Source organism: Chlamydotis macqueenii, chromosome 3, assembly GCF_036417535.1.
Source record: "Chlamydotis macqueenii isolate bChlMac1 chromosome 3, bChlMac1.mat, whole genome shotgun sequence".
NCBI classification, from domain to species: Eukaryota; Metazoa; Chordata; class Aves; order Otidiformes; family Otididae; genus Chlamydotis; species Chlamydotis macqueenii.
Genome location: NC_141558.1, coordinates 114,841,822 through 114,864,924, shown reverse-complemented (window position 1 = coordinate 114,864,924; position 23,103 = coordinate 114,841,822). Strand labels below are relative to the sequence as shown.

The 23,103-nt window shown below is 40.8% G+C and overlaps 1 protein-coding gene across 2 annotated transcripts in view; it reads left to right on the top strand.

Moving 5' to 3' along the window:
* COMMD1 (copper metabolism domain containing 1) overlaps positions 1-23,103 on the top strand; it is a 79,115-nt gene that overhangs the window by 22,742 nt on the left and 33,270 nt on the right. The window lies entirely within an intron of this gene.

The window sequence follows — 23,103 nt, the reverse complement described above, 5'->3', positions numbered from 1 at the left end:
TATTGCTGAATTCAGTGCATCCAAATCAAGACAGTGTAGTTTTCACCACTGGGCCTTTAACGTACTTGAACATCTTTGTATCCACAGATACATTCTGGGTGTTGAATGCAATTTTTGGGTTTTTTTATATGTTCATATATGTATTGACAGCTCTCTTTACATTAAGCTTGGAAAAATTGAGAATGTAGAAATCAAACATAAAGTCAGCCGTACTAGCAATGATGTTATAATTATATTTGTATTCCATGCACTACGAAGTTGATGAGGTTTTTTTTCTTTCTAATCAAATACTGAAATTAGGTAATATCTGCAAAGTAGAAGCTGAAAAAGAATAAAGTTCACGAATTATGATAATCAAGCATCACTTATATTTTAGGACAAATAAGATGAAAGACTCCTCTTTATTTTACATAACCCCTATTTTCATGTTACAAGTACATCTTTGTTACCTGTCACATTATGTAATCTGGTCTTATCTGCCTGTTGGTGCTGAACACTGCGTCCCTTTTTAATCTTTATCATTCACGTGGATGTACAAAAGACATAGCTTCCCATCTTCAGTTTTTCTATCTTTTTCTGACAGGAAATGTGTTTCAATGTGGTATCTTTTTCCTTTGCAATGTTTTAGCAAATCTTAAAACCTTGTTTCTTAGCAGTAGCTACTGCAAATCATACCGTGAACTAATTTGGGGGTTTTGATGTTAATAGCTAACATTTAGCAAGTTTCCCTGGATTTAATAATATTTTAGTAGCTTATAGCAAAAGACTACCTGAATTAGGTATACAGAGAGCAAGAGAGAGAATGTGCATGCATGTGTCTCTCTACACACACATACGTACACGCACCTGGAATACACCTCTTCAGACTGAATAATTTACTTGAAACTGTGCAGCTATTCCAAGGCCAGAGTGAATGTACAAGTAACTTGGGATCCCACTGAGACAGTATATAATGTTGAAGTTACTCTGTTAGTGAACTTTTCCTGTCAGTCTTTGAAAGCTTATGCTTCCTAAGTGCTGACCGTCCACCTTCCAGTCGTGTAATTCTGCAGTGACCAATACAATAATGATGTGTGTATGTGTTTAGGTTTTGTCCCAGCCTCAAAAAAGTGGAGTTTTCTGCTCAGACTCTTGAGATTAGAAATAATTCTATTCCATTAGTAACAAATGGAAAAAGTTGTCTGTTTTGTTTTTTTTTTTAAAAAAGAAAAAAGGTTACAGTGGGTACATTACAATGAGTACATTAGTGAGCAAATGGGAAAAATACCCGTGTTCATTAAAAAAATATAAATCCTTAACTCAGAATCACTGTTGTATTGAATAAGGGAATTACGTAGTTAGTGACTCTTGTTTTGAAATTGTTTTTTCCCTGGTAATGGATTATTACTGTAACATCAATCAGCAAGTACATTTATATTTCTTCCACCCTGTGCAACAAGAGAAAGGGGATGTGAGCATGGAGGAAGAATAGACATCTCTGAGACATTGTAATTTCTCTTACCGAAGAGCCCCACAACAAAACCAGAATGAGTTATTTTAGCAATGCAACTTCATATTTCAAAGGGAAGTGGTTGTGTGGATATATTTTTTTGAACTGCTGTCAGACGTAACTTTTGCTTCCTTTGCTAAGGACAGTAGTGAGCTGTTGGTAAGTCTGACACTTTGTGTGAGTAAAGGTATTAGACTGGTACTGACGGAAATAATCATGGAGTAATTAGCATTGTCACCACTTGAGTGAAAATCTACGCTTATTTTAAAGAGCTGTGATTTCACGTAGTCTTTAATTTTGGATTAAATAGATTCTTTGCTGAAAAGCTCTTGGTTGAGGCAGTCCGCATCAAGCTGCACGCTCCTGTGATGCGCTGAGTTTTGGGAACCCCAGGACTGAAACGACAGCAAGCAGGTTGCCAGAACAGTTCATCCAGGCCTCAGCCTTTTTCCATATGTGTTTGGGGACATCCTGGAAAGATGGATCTCATGGAGAGATGGTCACAGGGGCTACTGCTGAAGGTTGAACAAGTCGTTCTTGCATGCTGGATCCAGCCCACAATCTTAAAACTGTCATGTTTTATAGCCTTTATATGTATTTTTGCTTTATCCTTAGCACATTTATATCCCTTTTAAATCTCAAGTTTTATAGCACATCAAATACACATATACTGGTACCTTTCTGAAACTTAACAGAGAACATATTTTCTAAAAAGTTGTCAGTCATAGATGTAATTTTGGCAAATAGTGACGATCTCCTGGATTTGCAGAAGAAAGCTGGCTGATGATTCAGGAGTAAATTATTCAAAACAGACTGTTTTCATTTGGACACTTGATAACAGGGGAGTATACAAATGCATTGATGTGTAATGAATTGACATTAATATTTCATATGTTTCAACAGAAGCAAAGAAATGCTCTGTAGAAAATGTACCTTTCCAGAATTTAAAGTCGCTCTGATTCTTCTCTGTATCTCTGGACTGGATTTAGATCTCTGCTCAGCAGAAGGCCAGGCAGTTTGGAGGAGTATCTGTTCCTTCTGCTTCAACAACTAACCTTCCTTTCTGCTTGCCTTCTCTGAATTTTAATTGGTCAATTCTTTTGTGATGGAAAGACCGTATATGTAAGCCCTAGTAGGGCTAGAAATGGAGAATCTGAAGTGACTGGTTTATAAATGTCAGTAGATCGAGTTTACGTGAATTGCATCAAATTTCAGGAATATTTTCTTATGGAAGAGAGAAGTTTCTGGGTTTGAGAATCCATTACAACTTGCATACATTAATTCTTACTATCCTTGGCATTACTGATAATAGAAAAAAATTAACTCTTTCCTCTAAGTGCTCTTATAAAAACACTTCTAATGAGAAACATTTGGAAGTACTGGTGCTCCAAACTTTGGAAAGTTTGGTTCGGGATCTGTAACTTGCAGTTTGAACTCTTTAGTAAAAATTTTACAGCAACATTTAAAGTTTCCTTTATGCAGGTGATACAGTCTTTATACATCCTGGTTAAAGGCAGATGAACATGCTAGCTGTGAAGTACTCTGCTTTGAAAGCCCATTTTCTTTAACAATATGGCTAAAAATAAAATGCTAAAGCAGTTGCACTTTAGCCTGCATTTACTGTCATCTGTTCGTGAGATTCAGTGCCCATCACTGCCAATTCATTCTTCCTTTTCAACAGCCCATCTTTTCTTTTGCGCAATGGTTTTATTCTCTTGTATCTCTACACCTTGCTGGCTTTCTCTTAAAACGTCTATAGCTCCCTGCCCCTTTCTTTATGTCCTTTTATAATCTTGTTCTCCCCCTCTGAGCATCGCTGTAAAGATCTTTTGGCATGAAATTTCAACTGGACGTGAATCTGCTGGGAGGGAGAGCAGAGCAAGCTGGAGAGTCGCCCTTCCTCTGCCCTTCCTGCCCCGCTGCAGCAACGCTGCTCCATATGGTGAACGGTCGCTGCTGCCCGACATTAGGTTACCTGCAGATTTCGGCCATAGATTTGTATCTGACCTTGTCATTAATGGAAAATAAATGCATTGATTTTACACAATCATTTGGCATTAAGATAGGTTTAAACTTGCTTTATGGACTTTATCATGCTATTTTCCTTATGAGATGTGCCCCTCCTTTGGGGCTGTGTTCTTCCCACTGGTATTCAGGGCTGATTTGCCAGTAAGCTTTACTTTCTTGCAGTGTTACGTGTTTTGCAGTTTAATATCCGTGACTGATCAAATGTTGTAGATTAGCCTGTGCTTGAACTTGTTTACACAGTGGATATTTTCACATGTGTTTCTTGTCAGTGTTTAAGACACTGGTAATCCATGTAATAGCACCTTTATTGGAGTTTTGTGGGATTTTAAGCATGTTTTACGAGCAAAGAGTATTTTCTGCCCTAATTTAACATGAAATCTGGTATTCCATTGCAGGATTCTTCCTATAAAGACCTGAGGAAATTGCATCAGGATTATAGATTAGAGGTTTGTTTTCCCCAAAACATTGTGTATCTCATCTCTTTCCTTTTTTAAAACATCTACCCAACAGACAGGTCATAAGACTTGTTTAATAGTATGCAGTAGGTAAATACTACTATACAGCAAATACTAAAAGCCGCAGTATAAATTAAGAAATTAGGATCATTTCTTTCAAATTTAAGGGCAAAGAGCAGCTTCTCATTCCATATAATTTTTCTGAAGTCTGAAATCACCAGGGATATGTATCTTCATGTAAAACAAACGTCTTTAAAGAATGGGTAAGCATTAGTAATAGACTTTTGATAAATTGAAAATCTAATACTTACTAGTTCTAACTATATTTTGATTGTCACTTTAAACTCTCACCAGTGAGATAAATACTTGCTGATGAAAGGACTCAGTAGATGACCTGATTCTTTGCCAGTGCAAGAACTTACCTGATCCTGAAAAAATAAGATCTGTCAGCTCACAGTTTACCTTAGATGTATCACATCTGCTCTCTGCTAACAGCTGGGTCCAGAGCGTGGTAATTCAGGGAAAATAAGAATAAGTCAGGTAATAATTCTGATAATTCAGGTGTAGAAAGAATTCATAATGAATGTAGACAATTGCCATGTGCTATATGTAGGAGGTAGAATGCTACCAGGATTTTGAAGATCTGGAGCTTGAAATTTCATCAACTTTTTGTTTCTATGAATATGAAGATTTAATTTTTTTTAATGTTCTGGGAAGGAGTAAAGTAGGTCTCAAAGTAAACTTTTGGGAGATCAAAATTGTTTCTAACTTGTTAATTATGTATATTCTAGACAAATTTAGATTGACATTTGTATCAACTGTGCTGTAAACAAATGGTAAGCTGAATTCACACATGTTGACAAATACTAAAATTTAACATGCTTTCACAGTGTAGTAAAAAATCTTGGGATTTAGCTTCTGTAAATCCCGTTACCTTACTAGGATTGCATACTGAATGCTGCTGAGGATCTGTTGGTGTTTTGCACGTTTTTGTATGCAGGGGTCTCTTGGTTTCCCGAGGCTGCGGTTATCTCCAGCAATAGCTTTCACTGCTGAGGAAAGGTCAGATCAAGAAACGTCACGAGTAAACTCATGCTATAGGGAGGAAGGATTATGGCTGTGCTTGCTTTGCCTCCGTGTGACTCCAGGTCAGGCTGCTTCAGAGCTATCGCTGAAAATAACTTCTGATAATGGACTTGCAGTCCTTTTTATGTAAGATCTATTCTCAAAAGACAGACCGCCTTTTGCAGGATATCGGTATGGATAAAGCAGTGCTTAGGGAGGTGAAAAGCAGTTCTAGGTACCCGAACCAAAATAAGGGCAGCCTCGCATGTGAAGGGGAAGGATAAACAACCACCAAACCCTTTTTCCTTTGGAGCCTTAATCCATTTTAATCCTTGTAGTTATTAACATTATCGAAAATATTGTTCTCGTCAAAAATGGGAAAGTGTGGGCATTTAGAAGCCAGATCGATCAACTTAAATGCAACGGCCTTAGTACTTTGATGTGATTAAAAATATAAAACCTGGTAAGTAGAAGTTAGTGGAAAAAAATCACCTTTGTGGCCAAGCTGAATGTAATCACTTGAGCTTTTGTTCACCTTGGAAATTTATGAGCTGGAGGGAACAGTTACATAAGGCAGTACAGTGCAAAAGCAAATAAAAACCAGAGAGGGCAATGGGTCACTTGACACAGAAAAATGGAACACAGTTGACTGACTTAACTCAGTTATTTCTTTAATCCTCTGCATGGCACTCTCTGTAGTCCTTTGCTTCAAAAGTTCAATTTTTGTCACCTTCTCCTGAAAGCAGAGTGAAATTTGGGGAACAAGAATAGAATTTTGTTGTATGTGACTGCTGGGATTTTTAAGTATAATATGTTACAGAGGTAAGAGCGTTAAATTGAGATACTAGTGAAATAACTGTCTGACTTGAGTTGTCCCTTTTCCACTATATATATTTGACTATATTTTGATGATCACCTTGTCTGTTCATCCTATACGAAGCAAGGATATTCTACAATTAGTGGTACTAACAGCCTCCATCCTTGTTTATTTGTGCCGTGTGTATGCACATACCAGTGCACATGTATATGCACGCACGCACACACATATCCCTTGTCAACTGTTTTTGCTCTGGAACTGGATTTGCTGAAGTAGTTAAATAGAATCATTTCAGTGAGACGTACTTTTGATCGTAGCCGAGCTCAGGTTATTCTGGGGAGAATTCTGGGTTAATTGAAGGTCAGCTGTATGAAGATACATGTCATAACAATGCATGTTTGCTGTCTTTCATCTGCCTAAATTTAGATTCAGTCCTGAACCCTTGGGATTTTTTATCTTCTCACAAAATATATTGAGGTCTTGGACATTATGACAGAGAACTTGCCATCCGTTATGTATTTCACGCGATCAACAAATGTTTTGCAATCTCTCATCAATCTAGCATTCTCATGCAGCGATGAAATGTTGCGTGGTTTGGATGAAACACCCTCTAGAGCTGTCTCTTGTAGCCTTGGGGTGCGGACTACAATGAGGCTGGGACAGGGGCAGCTGGGTTCAACAGATCCGTCTGTTGAAAATTGTCTCCAGCAAATGTGTTTCATCACTCAGTTACACTTTTTTTTTCTGGAACTGGCACTACACATTTATGGGATAGTCAGAAGGACCTGTTCTTTCTTCTTATCATCCCTATATTATCCCTGTCTGCTCATGGCTTTTCTGGAAGTCCTCACCCTGGTTTTCTACCAGCTCCCTTGCCCCCAAAAGCGGTTGGTACTCCTTTGGCACCATACCCTGAGCTAACAGCCCTTGATCCTTGTCCTGGCTTCCCTACTGAAAGCATTTCTATAACTGCAACCTTTCCTTTGCTATTCCTGCAGCATTGGAGTAGGTTACCCTGGGAGTTTGCAGTGGTACACACTTTGAGATCTTCAGGACTCAAACTGGGTAAAGTTGTTGTGGACAGACATACGATCAGGGTCTCCACCGCAACAGACCCAAGCATTTAGCCCACAGACTTTCAGGTGAAATGGCTAGTTTCATGCTCCTTGTTTGATCCAACCACTGTATGCATTTTAGTTCCTTCTCTATGCACTGAACCACACGTGGAAAATTGAGCTAAGAGCCTGTTTCTGTCGCTTTTGTGCTTTGTGCTTTAGTTCAGTCTGAATGGCTGAACTTCTGGGTCAGGAAATCGGGAGTTCGGTTTCAGCAGACTGAGCGAGCGGTCGTTTTGGAACTGTGACACTGAATGTTGTGTTGAGGGACAGGGGCACAAAAAAACCTCATGGTGTTGAAAGAAGACACGTTGCAGAGGTTGGAAGCAAAGATGGCTGATGAGCTCCCAAACCTCTGCAGTTTTGGCTCTGTTCTCTAATAAAAAAGGTTCCTGTGTCACTAATGAGCTTCAAGGATGGTTGTGCTTCCTCATCACTTTGCATTAGCTGGCTAATTTGGAGACCCTAAATTGCATACCCCCCATCGCCAAGTGAATTGCTTAGTTTGAGGCAGGTTGGCAGAGCAGTTTCAACACTGATGCTTGCACTACTGCTGTAGTGTGAATAATCACAGACAAGCCCACTGCGTGTGCAATCCCCCACCACCGTGGACTTGGAGTTGTGCAGAGACTGACTGCAAATTCAAGCATTGTATTTGCACGAAATGCCACGTGCAGACTGGCACCATTTGGCTGCATGGCCCTGCTCTTAAACAAGCCTAGTCAGAGCTTCTGCCTTCTTCAGGGCACGCGGCCTGGCCTGCGTCGCTGCCGGAGGGTTGAGGAGCAGCTCTGTGTTTCTCACGTCTGCCAGCCAGCTAGAGATTCAACTTTGCTGCAAGAAAACCAGGCTTTAATTGAGGCAAAACATAGTGTGAGGCTTGGAAAGGTGGAACTTTAAGGATAAAGTGGAAGATCTTTGGAGATTTGCAGAAGGTGAGATAAAACTGAAATGGAAAAAGTAGATTAAAATATGATCCTGTTTCTCATTGTACTAGGACCAAGCCTGGGGCAGGAGGTGGGGGGGGAGGCAGTGTGATCAGTTCCTGGCTTATTAAAAAGCAACTTTGCAGTGCAAAGCTTGGGTCTATGGGCTGCCATGTTGCCAACTGTTGAGGACCCAGAGAGATCATTTCCTGGTGTGTGGCCTTCTAAGGGTAAATACATAGGAGTTAGTGATTTCTGTTGACACTGCCCAGCTTTTCTAAAACCAGCAGCATGTAGTTTGAGTGTGAAAGTGAATGAGTTCTGTTTTGTGAAATAACTTATCTCAGGATAAATCATAGAATAAATATATTTTATGAAATATATTTACCCCAGGAGACCTTCAAAGAAGGGGAACGTGCTTGAAGGATAAAAAATTGTGATCTCCACTCGCTTCTTTTTGACAACTTACTTTGAATCTCAAAAAAACCCACTTTTAAAAAGTGGAATTTCTTTGCTGGAGAGTCTGCATACAGCAAATCAAAACAGCTGGCCTCTGTGTCTTAGCTCCACTGTTGCTGGCCATCTGCGTTCTTCAGAGGACTTGGATATTAACATTAGCAAGTAATTTGTTCTTAGAAAACTCAGGGAAAAAAAAGAGTTGTTTATGAACAGTGCCCACTGCATTGGCTGACAAAGCATCTTGTTTTTACAGGCCTAGCCTGGCCAAGTACATTTAAAATTGTTATTTTGCCAGTTGGCCAGCCTTCCCGCTCTTGACAGTGTGCCATGTTGCCACTGAAAAGTGCTTTGGAGATACTTCCAGGTTTGTCATGGTCTCTCTTGAGATCCCCAAATAGTAGTGTTCAGGGGTGTAAATAAGAATGGGTTATTTAATTTGTTTTAATTAGGAAGAGCTGCTGCAGGAGAAGGTATCAGAAGATATAAAATTGGAAAGCTGGCACGTAACTGGGGAGAAATGCTTGTAACTGACACCTTTCTTTGCTGCTTAATCCTTTGGATCCTCTTTATCCTGTCTTAGATATATATGTAAAAAAATTTAATTAAATATACTCTTTATAAAACCTGGACTCCAGCTTTGGCTGTGCAAGAATTGATCCAACCCAAAAAAACCAACACAATCCACAGTACCAAAGCAAAATCACTGCAACCTGTATGATTAAACTTGCCGTGTTTCTCTGCATCTATTAGTTTTTTTGAGGGAAGAGTGAACCGGTGTCATTTCTTTTGAGCAGCTTTTATGTTATCTGCCAGCAGCTTTGTTTTTTCACCTTTCTTCATGAATTGAATTCCCACATGGCGAGCAGTTCTATTAATACATTAGGCAGCAGAAGGCATGGGCAGCAGGAGGATGTGATTCGTAGGCAGTTCCCAGTATAATCTTTTTATCGAGGAGATATTTCTCTTCTAATTTCTAGCAAGCTGTGACTTTCCATTCTCCCAGTGCATCTACTCATACGTCTTATCCTAGTTAAAAATGAAAAAAAGATAAGCATCACTTTTTTCCCTTCCTTTTCTTCTTATCATTCCATTTACAAAATCCCTAACTGAGGGATTTAACTGATAGCTGCAGGGCTTCGCTCTTGTACAAAACTGTCCTTGGCAGTCACTAACCGAGCGTTAATGCCGAGGTATTATGAGCTCCCTGTGCAGAGATGTAGTTAATCAACACGTGAAATGCTTGGAATACTAGCGCCGCGTCCCTAAAAAAAGCAAAGTCTCATTCCTGCTGCAGATGCTGCTGCTATCAGTTTATACTACTAGCAGGGGTACCTATGGGCTTCTGGATGCCAGTAAAAAAAATTTTGGGAGATGTTCATGCCCCTTCCCATGGGGGTGAATTAGACTGTAGGAAACAGGGCTCTTTTTGCAGATACCAGCTTCCACGTTGTGGGTCAGGTTGTCAGCAGTCTGGTGGGAGCTTGCTCCAGAGAAGCTCAAATATTTCATCTGCATTTGCAGGTTCACTTACCTCCATATTAAATGGATTTGTCTTACAGGTGCACCTTAGTACACTGGCCTTTGCTTTGTCTTGTTAAAAACACTGACCGAAAGGAAGGCAGTAAATAGAAATGCAATGGAAAATCACGTGTGGGTCTTAGATGGTAGTTTTGGGTTACAGGTCTTTTTCTTGCAGCGACATGGACTTAAAGAGTTCCTGACCCTTGCTACTTTTTCTCATCGTTGCGCTACTGCAGTAGTTAAGCATTTACAGAGCTGAAATTCGAAATTGACTGAGTCCAATTTTTTTGTTGTTGTTCCCTCCTCACCCTTTTTATTTTTTCCCAAATTGTTTTTAGTCTGGACCAGTTTGTTGAAGGGAGAGATTGAGGGCAAAATTGAGAAAAAAAAATTGAGAACTCTGCCATGCCATTAAAAAAATGCTCTTTTAAACATAGGTGTCCAAATCCTAGCTAACGGTCTCTTGAAAGTGAGAAGTAAAGCAGCTTTCCTGGAGCACTAAGGATAACCTCTCCAAAGTGCCAGCATTTCTTCAGAGAATGGAGGAGGAATAGAAAATGAGACACACAGCTGGTAGATGAGTTTGGTATGTAGACTGAATCTGGAGAAGTGTACAAAAGGTATCTAAAATGGTATCTGGAGGTGGGAACCTGCTAAGATTGCAAGAACAGAGGAATCTTGGTATTTTAGCAGCATTAGTAGTCTCTGTTTCTAGAAAATTTCTCAGCTATGCACATTCATTATGGTCATTAATGAGAAACGTGATTGAAATACTTGTCCTATTACTTGTCCAGTTATTTTCTCCAGTCTTGGGTGGGAAATACGGCAAGCTGAACCACAGATTTGGCTGAGTTGCCTGGAGTGATGCTAGAAGCTTGGGAAGAGCAAGAAGTAGAGCTGAACAGCAAGCGAGCCCTGACTCAGTCACAACTTTAACAAATCAACTGGTTTATTGGTTTTTGGGTTTTTTTTTTTTTTCATTCAATGGTTACAAGATTGCAGTTAATAATTTCATCATCGAAATAGCTTTCCCTGTTTCCTTGTGTGCCTCTTCCTTTTTTTTTTTTTTTCCTTTTTGCTTGTTTTGAAAGTACTTGCTAAGGCAATGTGTTGAAGCGTAAGTTTCCCTGCTTTTCTCTAAAAGGAGATGGTTGGGAGGAGATCATCGGCAGTGCTTTTGGTTAAGACATCATTGTCCTGTATACTGCTTTAAAAGTTGAGGAAATGACTACTTTGAACATAATTGCAAGAGCAAGTCCTCTTCATTTAGGAAGAGATTCTCATTTTAGCTTATAAAAGATACAAAACAACCCTTTGATTAAGGAACCTCTCTAAGCTATAATTTTGTATAGACCTTGACACAAGGTTGTTTTGGTTTTTTTCCTGTCCTGCTTTCAAGTTGTCAGTTGCAAAACTCCACAAACATAATCAGACATGCAAATCTTTGATATATTTTTAGTTCAACTCACTGATGTATATTCATTAATATGTTAATAAGACAAGGAAAGCATAATTTAAATTGCACCTGCTTAATTTGGCTAATAAATGCTTGAAATATAGTCCCATGTTTAAAAGTAACCATACAAATGATGCCACTTTTTCAGTTGGTTTTGGTTTTTTTTTTTTTTTTCCTCTTAAGTCACAAGGAGGCTATAAAACCTCTTGTTTTAAGGACAAAAATAAGTTTCTAGTGCTTTTTACCCTGTACCCTGCACAACCAAAGGACCTCTGTGCTGAATTTTAGTTGTCACGTACCTAAAGATTTAATTGTCGTAAATTGCACCAGTTGAGTGACGATTATGGCATTGTAATTTGAATTCCCAAACTGTATTAGGTGGCGTTAGATAGCCAGATACAAGATGGAAGAACAAAGTTTCCTTGTGTTCAAGTATGGCTAAGCTCCACCAGTGCAAATCAGGGACATGCTTGCCCTATGTTGGGTTTGCAGGGGCCTAACCAAATGTACTTGCAAATTACCTCTGGAATTAGAATAAATTTTCTGACAACTTCTGAACCTTGACTGAACATGCTGGACTGCTGTAATATCTATTTCTTTAAACTTCTGAAGGGATATTTGAATGCTTACAGGCAATAAACTCTCAAGTCATTTGTTTCCATTTCTGTTGAATTGCTCTTGAAAGTGGAGCTGTATGTTAAGAACTATATAAAAAAATTCCTTCCATTTAACCTGTAAATATGCCACAGGACTTGAGAAAATTGGTTTGATAATAGCTTTTTTTTAAAAAAAAATCTTCAGCCTGGAAGGCAGCATCTTGAAAGAACTCAGCGTTGAGGAGAGTCTTTAACGTATCCAGTTACACTGGCCTGACTTACTTGGTCTGAAGTAATGAGGCATGACAGATCATGAGTGCAGTGAATCACGTTCAGAACCAATAACCCCTTTCAGAAAATTACATTTCTGCTCTAAGCAGTCATTTTGAGTTATCTGCAGCTAATTTTAAACTGCCTGCTTTTATGGAAATGGCAGGCTTGCGTTTCTCGGTAAATGTCGCCATGATGCTCGGAGATGGCTATGAAGTGCGACTGTCTGAGAAAAGGCTCGAGTCTGATCAAACTTAATTAGACTGGAACCCCTTCTTACCTACAAATATCTTGATTATACAATGAGGGCGAACACGACACTTGACAGAATTGGCTTTTGTGATACCTACCGCTGTGAGGATGTGAAAAGAGCTGTTGATTCACATGCTGTCTCTTGCTGAAGGTGGAGGCATCTCCCAGTATTGTTTCTCCTCTTACTGAGGAAATGACTCGGGTCCTGAGGGAACTGGCGGATGAAGTTGCCAGGCCACTGGCTATCGTATTTGAGAAGTTGTGGCGGTCTGGTGAGGTCCCCAATGACTGGAAGAGAGGGAACATAACCCAAATTTTTAAAAAGGGGAATAAGGAAGACCCGGGTAACTACAGGCTGGTCAGCCTCAGTCCAACCCCCCTGCAAGGAGCAGGGACATCCCCAACTAGATCAGGTTGCTTAGAGCCTAATCCAACCTAGCCTTGAACGTTTCCAGAGATGGGGGCTTCCACCTCCTGTCTGGGCAACCTGTTCCAGTGTTCCACCACCCTCATTGTAAAAATTTTTTCCTAATATCTAATCTAAATCTACCTCCCTCTATTTTAAAACCATTACTCCTTGTCCTATCGCAACAGGCCCTACTGAACAGCCTCTCCCCATCTTTCTTGTAGGCCCCCTTGAGGTACTGGAAGACCGCTATCAAGTCTCCCCGGAGCCTCCTCTTCTCCAGGCTGAACAGCCCCAACTCTCTCAGCCTGTTGTCATAGGAGAGGTGCTCCAGCCCTTTTATCATCTTTGTGGCCTCCTCTGGACCTTCTCCAACTGGTCCATGTCCTTCTTGTGTTGGGGGCTCCAGAACTGGACACAGTACTCCCGGTGGGGTCTCACCAGGGATCAAAAAGAGTTCCTCACCTCTGGAGGAGACTGTTCCCTAGAGCTGCTGGAGGGAGCTTAGCCAAGGGACTTGTGGGGTTGGATGGTGCTGCCATGTCCTAGTGACCTTGGGGTTGTCTGGGAGATGTTGGCTTGACGTGATCCTTGTGCAGAAGCTAGCCGGTGATTCTTTGTATTTTATTTTAAATGATCGACTTTTTCTCTGCACAGGCAGTACTTTATTTCAGAGAGCTTTGGATGTTGCTTTTCTCAGTCATTGCTTTTTGAAAGAAGATTTTTGGAAGGGGTTGTCAGAGGTGTGATGCTGTGGTCTGAGCCTGAGATGCAACCTCGTTCCTTCTGCCCCTTGTGCGTTCCTTGCAGCCTCCCGTTTGAATGACAATGTGCAGAGCTCTCCACAAGCTCTTCTGGCTCCCAGGAGAGGTTTCAACTCACACTTTCTCTCAGGGCAGTAAGCAGAGCGCCAGACCAGAGGGCTGAGTATTGCAAGTGCTTTTATGTGCAAACGGGGTGCGAGGAATTTGCTGTGGGCCAGGAACTAGCACATAAATTCAATTGCTTGCTGTGCTCTGGGTCAACCTGGCTCATGATTTCCCATCCTAAGAAGTGACAGCAGTGTCCAACAACCCTCCCTCTGCTTGAAGGACAGGGCTTTCTCCTTCAGGCAAGGACTTGTCACCAGGCTCTCCCTTTGTCATCTCACCGCCTTCCCATTTGGCACCATTCCCTGCTTGAGTGCGGCTTCTCTGCACTCCCGTTTCTTTTATGCCCTTTGCTTGGCTCTGGTTGTGTGTTTGTTTTCTCTCCCACATGGTCTCTGTTTCATTCACTGCCCAGAATAATAAGGGACTTGTTGAAAGGGTACTGCTAAGTAGTTTGTTGTCTTCATTCATTCTCTCTTTATTTATTTAACATTTGTTTTTAGTGTGCTTTGATCATGAAATTAGGAATTTCTTCATGGTTTATTTTAACAGTGTTTATTATTTTGGAGGCTCCTATGCAAACCCTCTTACTGCCATAAAAATCTCCTAAATAAATAATTATAATCCATTATGATGGTATTGTAATTCCCACATCAAGGATACAATCTGAGAGCAGAGAACATAAATGCAAACATAAATGCAAAAGCAATTTCTACGAATTCTGGCACCCAATTTGAAAAACCCTGAACCCGAGTTCCCAGAGTGCGGGACCTTGGTGATATAGCCAGCGTACAGTTCTGATTGCGCACCCATGACTGTGACAGACATCGGTCCTCCTGCAAACCAGACCTCGGGTGCCTCAGACTGAGCCCAGCACAAAGAGGGAGCGCACAGTGAGTGACCACCTGGAAAAACATTGTTGGTGTGACTTGCCCACTGTTTCACGGGCTTTCCTGTAAAGGCACAACGCGGTTCTCCAGAGAATCCTTCAGCTGGTTTAACTGTAAGATCCTTCTCTCTCTTCCTGCAGTTCCCCGTCTGCTTCGCTCCATACCTTCTGCAACACGAGCGAGCCTGGGCAGCATGCAGACCACAGCCTGCTTTGCTACACAGCCCTGATTCATTGCCCGGGCACTGCCTGCAAGAGTTCAGCTGGGAAAAAAGTGATGGATGTTGGATCTTGTCATGGCAGCCTGTGCTACAGTGTCTATGCAAAAGGGCAGAAGGTTATTAAGGCTGCCTGGCAACTGTAATTCTGACACTTTCTGAATTTTGATAATTTTGCATTGTAGTGCTTGTTTTCTTTAATATAGTTTTTAAGAATGGAGTTGGAAAGAGTTTCTTGGATTATGCATGCAGAAAATCCTGGCTTGGACATCCTGTATGCACACAGGAACATTTACCTGTGGGCAAATAAGTTTACTTAATGGCCACATGCAAATAAAGGCAGAACACTCATGCTACTCATAAGCCACTGGAGGAAATATCAGTGGGATTCTTCCAGCCAAAGAAAATCTGGGATGGAGGTATGTTAGAGCAGAATATTAATGCCTCCACATCTAAAATCTGGGAAATGGCTTTTAGTGCTTCTTTCTTCTTTTATTTGTTGCTAGAAAGTAAGTCAAATGCTGTCTTGAAAGGCAAAGATAAATCTGAAGTGGTTTGCCTAGAGACTTGTGCTATGTGTGAGTGTATGAATTATCCAGCCTCAGGTTTTTCGTAACATCTTCCCTTTTCAGATTTTGAAGTGTGAAGCAATAGCATTTTATACGTAGTGAAATGTAATCATACGATTATATTGTATGCACTCGAGTCAGTAAGGTGAATCTCAGGCTTAGCTAAAGGAGTAGGCAATCATGCAGAAAAATCTAAATTATAACTGGTGTAGTAGGATAGCTGTAATTCACTTGTGCTTTTGGAAACCAGAGTCTGCCCAGCTGTGACTGAAGTACACCCTGGGCAGGTGCTGCCTTTTTCTTCTTGACTGAAGTGAGTGTTTTGCAGGGCTGGAAAGCTAGGCAGGAAGCACGTTATAGGGCAATTAGCACTGAGCTGTGCTTGTCCAAGGAAGCATCTGTCATCTTTAACAGGGAAGAAAGGTAATTTTCTTTGGAACATCTGTAGAAGGTTGTTCAACGTGTGGCATGTTGACATGCAGGATGTGCTCTTGAGATACTCTGCTGCTTTTCTAAATTATAAGCTATTGCTTGAAGATTGCCTGGGTATCAGTTAAGATGGGTTTGCTGGTAGACAGGGTCTATTTCCAGGGTGAGCTGCTAAATAGGGGACTGCTCAAGAAGGATTGCTTGGGAGTGGGAGGCTCTAGCAGAGCTGCCTCGTGAGAGCCTGAGCCAGAGTCCTGGAGAAGGCTCTGAATCCAGAAGGTCTTGAGATGCAGGTCACCTCTCAGCGGTGGCATCCTACTTCTCACTGTGTTTGACTCTTCCCCTTTCTCCCTTGCCTTTCTCTGCAGGTTCTGCTTTCATTTCTTATGCTTTTGTTTCTTCTGCTTCTCTTTTCCTTTCTGCCCCTATGCCCTCACAGTGCTGCTCTGTCTGTTTCCTCCTTCTTTTCATCCCCTTAGCTTCCCCCTCACGCTCAGACTTGGTTCTTCGTTTTATTTCTGCAGAACTACCTAGTTTTTTTCTTTATCAGAGTTGTGCAGCACAGCAGAGGGCTGTGAACTGTCCCAGGTCAAAGCTGCTCGTGATGATATGAAAGTATGGAGGCTCTCCGGGAGAAGGTTCAGGTTTGCAGGGTGCCTCTGCGTGCTGTCTCTCTGTGTTACTGTACTGAGACCTGTGTTGTGTTATGGAAACAGAGTCTTCTCCTTGCTCTGTGGCAAAGCTTACTTTTCTAGGAAGCTGGGAATAGATTATGTTGTGTTCTGGGGGTTGCATGTGGTTTGGTGTTTTTTTAAAGCAATGTCTGAAATCTTCACTTGAAACTGTACATGAAACTCCTTGTCTGTAGTTCTTCTGTGGATTTAGTGAACTACAATATCAAAGTACAGCTTTAAAAACAAGGATGGAGCATATAGGAATTACTTAGCACCTGTGTGTTCTAATGTATTCTAAATAATGAGCTTTATGTGTTAAATTTACATAGCTGAGCTGTATGATTTTGTTCATGATGATGATTATACTGAGAATCAGCTTTGCTAGTTGAGATACACATTAACACAACTCAGGCTTATTACCCTGGGGACTTGATTAGCTTTAGTGCTGGGATTGGGCACTGGGCAGCTTAAAAGTAAGCGTATTTGGGTTTTAAGTGAGCTGTAGTTGTTGCGAAGGTATGCAAACCGCTCTCGACTAAAATCTTATCGTACAAACGATACTGCATGCTAATGCTCCGACATGCGGCTCTAAGGCGCGAGGGCACTGGTTCTTCCTCCTGATGTTTTTTCCCCTTCGGACTAGTGGATCATGTGGCAATCTTAGCTTCAGACAGGATGCCATCAGGGTAGATGATTTACCGAGAGCATCAATGGTGCGTGTGTTGGATGAAGTCTTCAGATGTCTCATTAAATATCAGCTAACCAAAGGGTCATCATCTCTTCCCCTCTCCCTCAGTGCTTCATTTGTCGTCTGTTTGTAGCCTGCACAAAAGTCTTCCTCTTTAGACTCTTTTTGAGTTGCGTTTACTTGAAAATAAATTCTAAGAACTAAAGATTGACATATATGAACAAACGGGTCCATTTATTTAGAGAAGACTAGCTCTGTATGTTGCATATGGAAATAGATTTTTTTTTTTTTTTTTTTTCTTTTCCTTTCCTCAGTGGTAAACATACTTCACACTACAAGCATTGTTAATGCAAAGCCCAGCATCCTGTTGACACTTGATATTTTTGATGGAGGCAAGGATTGGGTCACCAAAGTGGATGGAATATTACTTTTTGTGCTGAAAACAAACGCGTTCACATCTCTTAGACTTGAAATTATGAAGACCCATTTTGTCCATAGTTTCCCTCTCCTCTGTACAAACACATCTTTATCTCTCAGGCTTGTCGTTAGACTTTAGACTTGGCTAGCACTAAGCAGAGACAAATGAGATGGAAAGCAAGATTTGGCCTTTTGGGATCAAAGCAAAGTACTTTACCTATACAATCTGTACTTCTGGATAAGCAGGAGGACTTTTTCATGGGCTTCAGGGTATTTTGGGGTATGAAAGTGATAGTGTAAGAACCTACACAGAAAAAATACATCTTACCATTATGGGTGTGTTGCATCACCAGAGAAGTTGCATTTGAGGACAGTTTAAGTGCCGCAGTGTATAGTTAGCAGAATTGGTTGCTCATGGGTAGAGAAAGTCATGCTTTACAAAGCTGATGGCATATCTCCATGCCCCTGATAAATTCTGAGTGTACTTTGTTTCGTATGCACTCTTCCATTTGCGTAAACATCTGGCCGTAGCAGGCTGGTCTGGCTTTTCCTGCTCTTCGTTTTGTCTCCTCTTCCTTCTTACCTCTGAAATTTTCACTCTGATTTGACTCATTGCAGTGCGTTGTCTAACTTACCCCCTTACAAACATACATGCCTGTGGACTTTTACCTTTTTTGGCAACTTGTGTTCACACTCACAAGGCTGCACCCATGCTTCCTTCCTATATGTGGGTGTACCAGGAGCTAACTGTCAGTTACTGACACTGCAGGTCCTGGAGGTAGCCAGGGAGTGTTTCTTCTGAGGTTACTGCAAGGCTATAGATTTGGTTATTTCAATGGAAACTCAGTTGTCACTGGAAATATGTTGATATGTACTAATATTAGTACCAATGCTATCTATGTTCCGCTTGATTTATTTTTTTATTTCTGTCATATTAAAAATGTCACACACGGGTAATAATTCTTATGTGTCCCAGCGCAGGAGTGGGATACAGACAGTTGTTTCCGTGTTAGGGATGGAGATGGGAGGAATGCAGAGCTTATCATTTGCTAGTTCATTATCAAAATTACTGTTTGCATTAAATATTTGCCATAGCAGCTCTTCCCTGTCCACAGCTCTTTTTGTTTGTCTCCCTCCTCACAGGAGTGCAGGGAAACAGAAATTCTTCACTTCTCTCTGAATGTGGAACAGAGATGGGTTAGTCCCATATGTCACGCTTAGGAATGATGAGTCCCAGTCTTAACCTTACAGAGGTGCTATTGTGTACTATATTTGTGTATCTTCAAAGATTTTACTACTTCTCTACAATTTCATTTTTAGTAATTCCTAAATTAAGGGAATGTTTTAAGGAGAGGCAGTACATACTGTTTTGAAAGTACCAAATTGCTTATTAATGTAAGCTGCATCACCCTGGAGTTGTTTCAACCCCAGGGACTCTGAACACAATCATCATCACGAGGTTTTCTGAGTGTGAAGGATGTAACTATCTTCCTTTGCTCCCCCACCGCCCTGCCAAGCTGCAAGGTCTGTTCTCTTGCAGTAAGTAATACCAAGAATATATTTTCTTTGTGCGCTTGCTTCCCCTTTCTTTTTCCACCTGAGGAAATCAGACTCTAGAAGGATGCCTCGGAGCTCGTCTTGTTTGAAACACCTCCAGATTTCTGGCTTGCTGTCACTGTCATTGCGACAGCGTTGCAGTCAGGTACCATGGTGATCTTAAACACTGTCATACTGCCTGCATGTACTTGTCAAATAATTTTTATAAGGTTTTTTTAATTGCTTTGATTCCAAGGTGATTAAACAACAGGCATATCTAATTCCCACTGCAATATCAGTGCTATTTATCTTAGAAGAAAGTAATTTTAAATGATTTGCTCGGTGCTTATCAGTGACTTATTACTTTGTACTGGTTTAGCTTCAGGAGAACAGCTTCTGACTTGGGAATCTGCCCATGTAAGTGTGCTGCTCCCTGAAATACAAATGGATCCCTACTTCTAGGAATATTTCAAATGAACACTGGTAAGGAACTCTTTTGTACTTCTACTTTGAAAGTAGAAATACAAAATGATCCAATATTGTCCTAACTTCTCTGGCCTTTAATTTATTCAAGAAGCAATTGTTAATGGTCTTATTATGAAACCTGAAACAGAATTTTCTCAAACATGGGAAAATGCATTGCATACAGACTTCAAGGACATGGTCGCAGACGTGAGAGCAGAACCAACTCAGGATTGTGTTTAGACATTGCTAGTTGGCCCCAGAGGGGTATATAATTTTCCTTACCTGTGTGGCAAAGCCTCCTGTGGTTCCAGAATGATGTTGGAGTTACAGGTACAACAGTATCCTACTCCTTACGGGGTAGGGCAGTGGTTAGTACTATGATTTAGCTAATATAATCCTGAAAAAAAATTGCCACATGGATTAAGATTGAAGTCAGACTTGAGCGAGTCTAACAAACTGCCACAGGTGAGAGTTTTAGTCCCATCTCCCCTTCTCTTTCCTCTCCCAGAAAGCGATTTGCTTGCTTTACTAGGTTGATTTTTGGCCAAGTTGGTAGACAGAATTGGCTTACAGAAGACTCCAGTGAATGCCAGCATTGGCACAGGAGGATTTTCTGGAAAGGGGAAGAGGACCTCTCTTTGTCTGCCTTGTGTAACTCAAGGAGGCTGTGCTAGAAACTTACACCGAGTGGTGCTGCTCGCAAGGTGGCTGTGATGGCCGTGATTCTGAAGGGTTCATCCTCTCTCTGAACCAGCGATACTGTGATTACTAGTTCTTCCTGACCTGAAACATACTTTGTATTCTACAAACAAAATAAGCTAACTGTTTATTTTGAGGGGCTGTTAAGTTTGGTAAAGTCAACAAACAAGTTAATGAGAACTTAAACTGCATAAGCATACCAAAATTCTTTCTTTTTTTTTCTCCTATTCCATGAGTCACATAAGGACCAAGTGATCATAGGCACTAAAAACTAACTTATTGTATACCAGGAAGTTGGGGGGAAAAATGAATCTTTTAAGTGGGATAGCTTTTTCCTGGGAGAACTCTAAGAATATAAGCATTGAAACACCAGAAAATCTGGTTCTGTTCTATGTAAATAACTTGTCGTGTTGGTGTGACAGAGGCTAACTTTCTATATCTAAAGTAAAAAGGGCCTTTTACTGATTTTTGGGAAGGTTACTTGTTTCTAATCACAGGATCTGAGATTTAAAATAGTTTATTTTTTTCCCTTCCTTCAAAAAGAAAGCCACAGGCTTGTTGCCATGGGCTTGAGGAAGATAATTCTATTGAATTTCACAGGAAGGACCTTGTTTCGCTGTGGACTTATGAGGAGCTTATGAGAGTGAAGCTAAGTCATATTAGCAATAATTAGGTTTAGAAATGAAGAATTATATATATATATATATATTTTTAAAATCAGCTGCCACAAATATATGGAGCTGGCTGAATATAGACATGTGAAAAATACAGTGAACCATCAGCTAAAACGCTTTTCCAGCAGAGAAAATCTGCTAAAAATTAGTGGAAGTAGATGTTTGATCCTGCTGTTTCTCTATCCCTTGGGCATACTGGGGTCACGGGTTTGCAGGATTTTCCCAGGCTGATGCCATGCATTAGACAAGTCCCATGGGAGAAAGACGTGTAGAGTTTGGCCCCTCGTGTGGTTGGGTTTGGTGAAGATACAGGGTGCTGAGTACAATATTAAGAACACAGCATTTCAAATTTAAAGTTGAGGTAGATGTTGAGTTCATAGCGATATAGCCTCCCATAAAGGAGTATTGAGATGCTGGCAGCCCTGCTGAGTCATTCCTTCTATGGAGCTCTGCCAGAGCATGCAACACCTACCTGGGGTCAGGCTTCCCAGGGTAAAGCCCTGGAGTTTTCTGTTTGTTCACCTAAAGCTCCATCTCTAAGGCTGTCCTTGGTTTCTGTAAAAGAGTACAGAGAGAGAGAAGAGGCCCTTGGTGATGAATTACGGGTCTGTTTTACTAATGGCTTGTATTTCACTGAGGACGTAAGTGAACTCTGGCAATATCAGTTGCTCAAAGAGACGTTGTTACAGCAGGAATTTTGAAAATATTGCAGTGGTTTATTTACTTTCATGAGGACTTCAATTCTGACTTTTCTGTGTGATGCTTGTCCCTCCTACCATAGCCTCATTACGCTGGATGCCTGTTTTCCTGCTACCCAGAGGCTTGAGATATTGTCTGAAAATATGAGCTATAGTGAATGAATGGAATTGCTTGGGTTTTAGTTTGTTTCCCTCTCCCACCAGCAGCTGGAGGACAGGATTTGTTTTCAATGTACAGTGCTGGAACTTCAGTGAAATTTCTGATGGACACTGATCTCCTAAGGCATGGCAGTACTTTGTTCTTCTCCAGCTTGGCTGGACCTGCAGTAGTCTTCATCTGCAAGTAACGTGGGGTTTTTTTTTTTTCCCCTCTGTGTTATGGATTTTGATACATTTAAAGGCCTTTTGGCTATTCCTTAAAGTTTGTTCATAATGGGAACAGGTTAATGGAGCTTGTACCCAGCGTGCCAGAGACAACCTTGGAAAATATCCTTTTCTAGGGGGATACAAAAATAACATGACCTGATGGGCTATCTGAATAAAAATAGTGAAGAAACCAACTGCTAAACAAAAAATTCAAGCAACTGTCTTCAAGAAGTGCAAAGTGAGAGCTGAGAAGATAAATTCCCTACCTAATCTTTGGCAACCAAAATTGCTTCTGAACTGTGTGTGTTGAGTCTTGTCTCTGTAGGTTCCTTGTGTATTCAGTGGAGGGAGAGGCTTCTCCAGGGAATGGCTCAGGGTTGATCCAGAGGGCAGATTTAGCCTGATGAAGACTGCCTTAACCACCATAGCTACCTGGACCTGATGTGAATACTTCTCAGTGTGGTTTATTGTGCAAATATTTGTAAAAGACTGTTGGTTGTTCAGCTAGCACCTCAACTGATGCAGTAAAGAGAACTTTCTTTGTAATACTAGTATGTGTGTTTACTGTCTGTCCTCAGTGAAGATGAACATTTGTCATCTTTTCCTGTCCTGCCCCTGCTTGTTCTTACCTCCCTCCAAAATCACACATGCTCACACTTTGAGTGGCAGCATTTTCCTGCATCTTTTTGGTAGGTGACACTATTTAATCTTTTTGTTGTTGATGGTAAGAAGGGAGTCAAAAGGAAGGATATGCTACAAAAGGAATTTTTAGTAGGGTATTTCTTTGTCTCATGTTATCTCAGTGACATTGTAATAGCTGTGCCTGTAACATCATCCTTAAATAAAAGCTGAGAGTTTGCTGATTGTTACCCTCCAGTGTTGGAGTGGTGTCCTATTTCATCCTGTGCGAAGCGGCATTGCTTTGTCTTTTACACTTTGACTTCTCAGACAGTTTTTAAAACAAGATGGAAATTCAAGATGAGTGCACTTTTGTGATAAAGGTTACACATTTATAGGAGTTGTAATAGAAGTAATGGAAAAATGCTCTTCTGTGTAT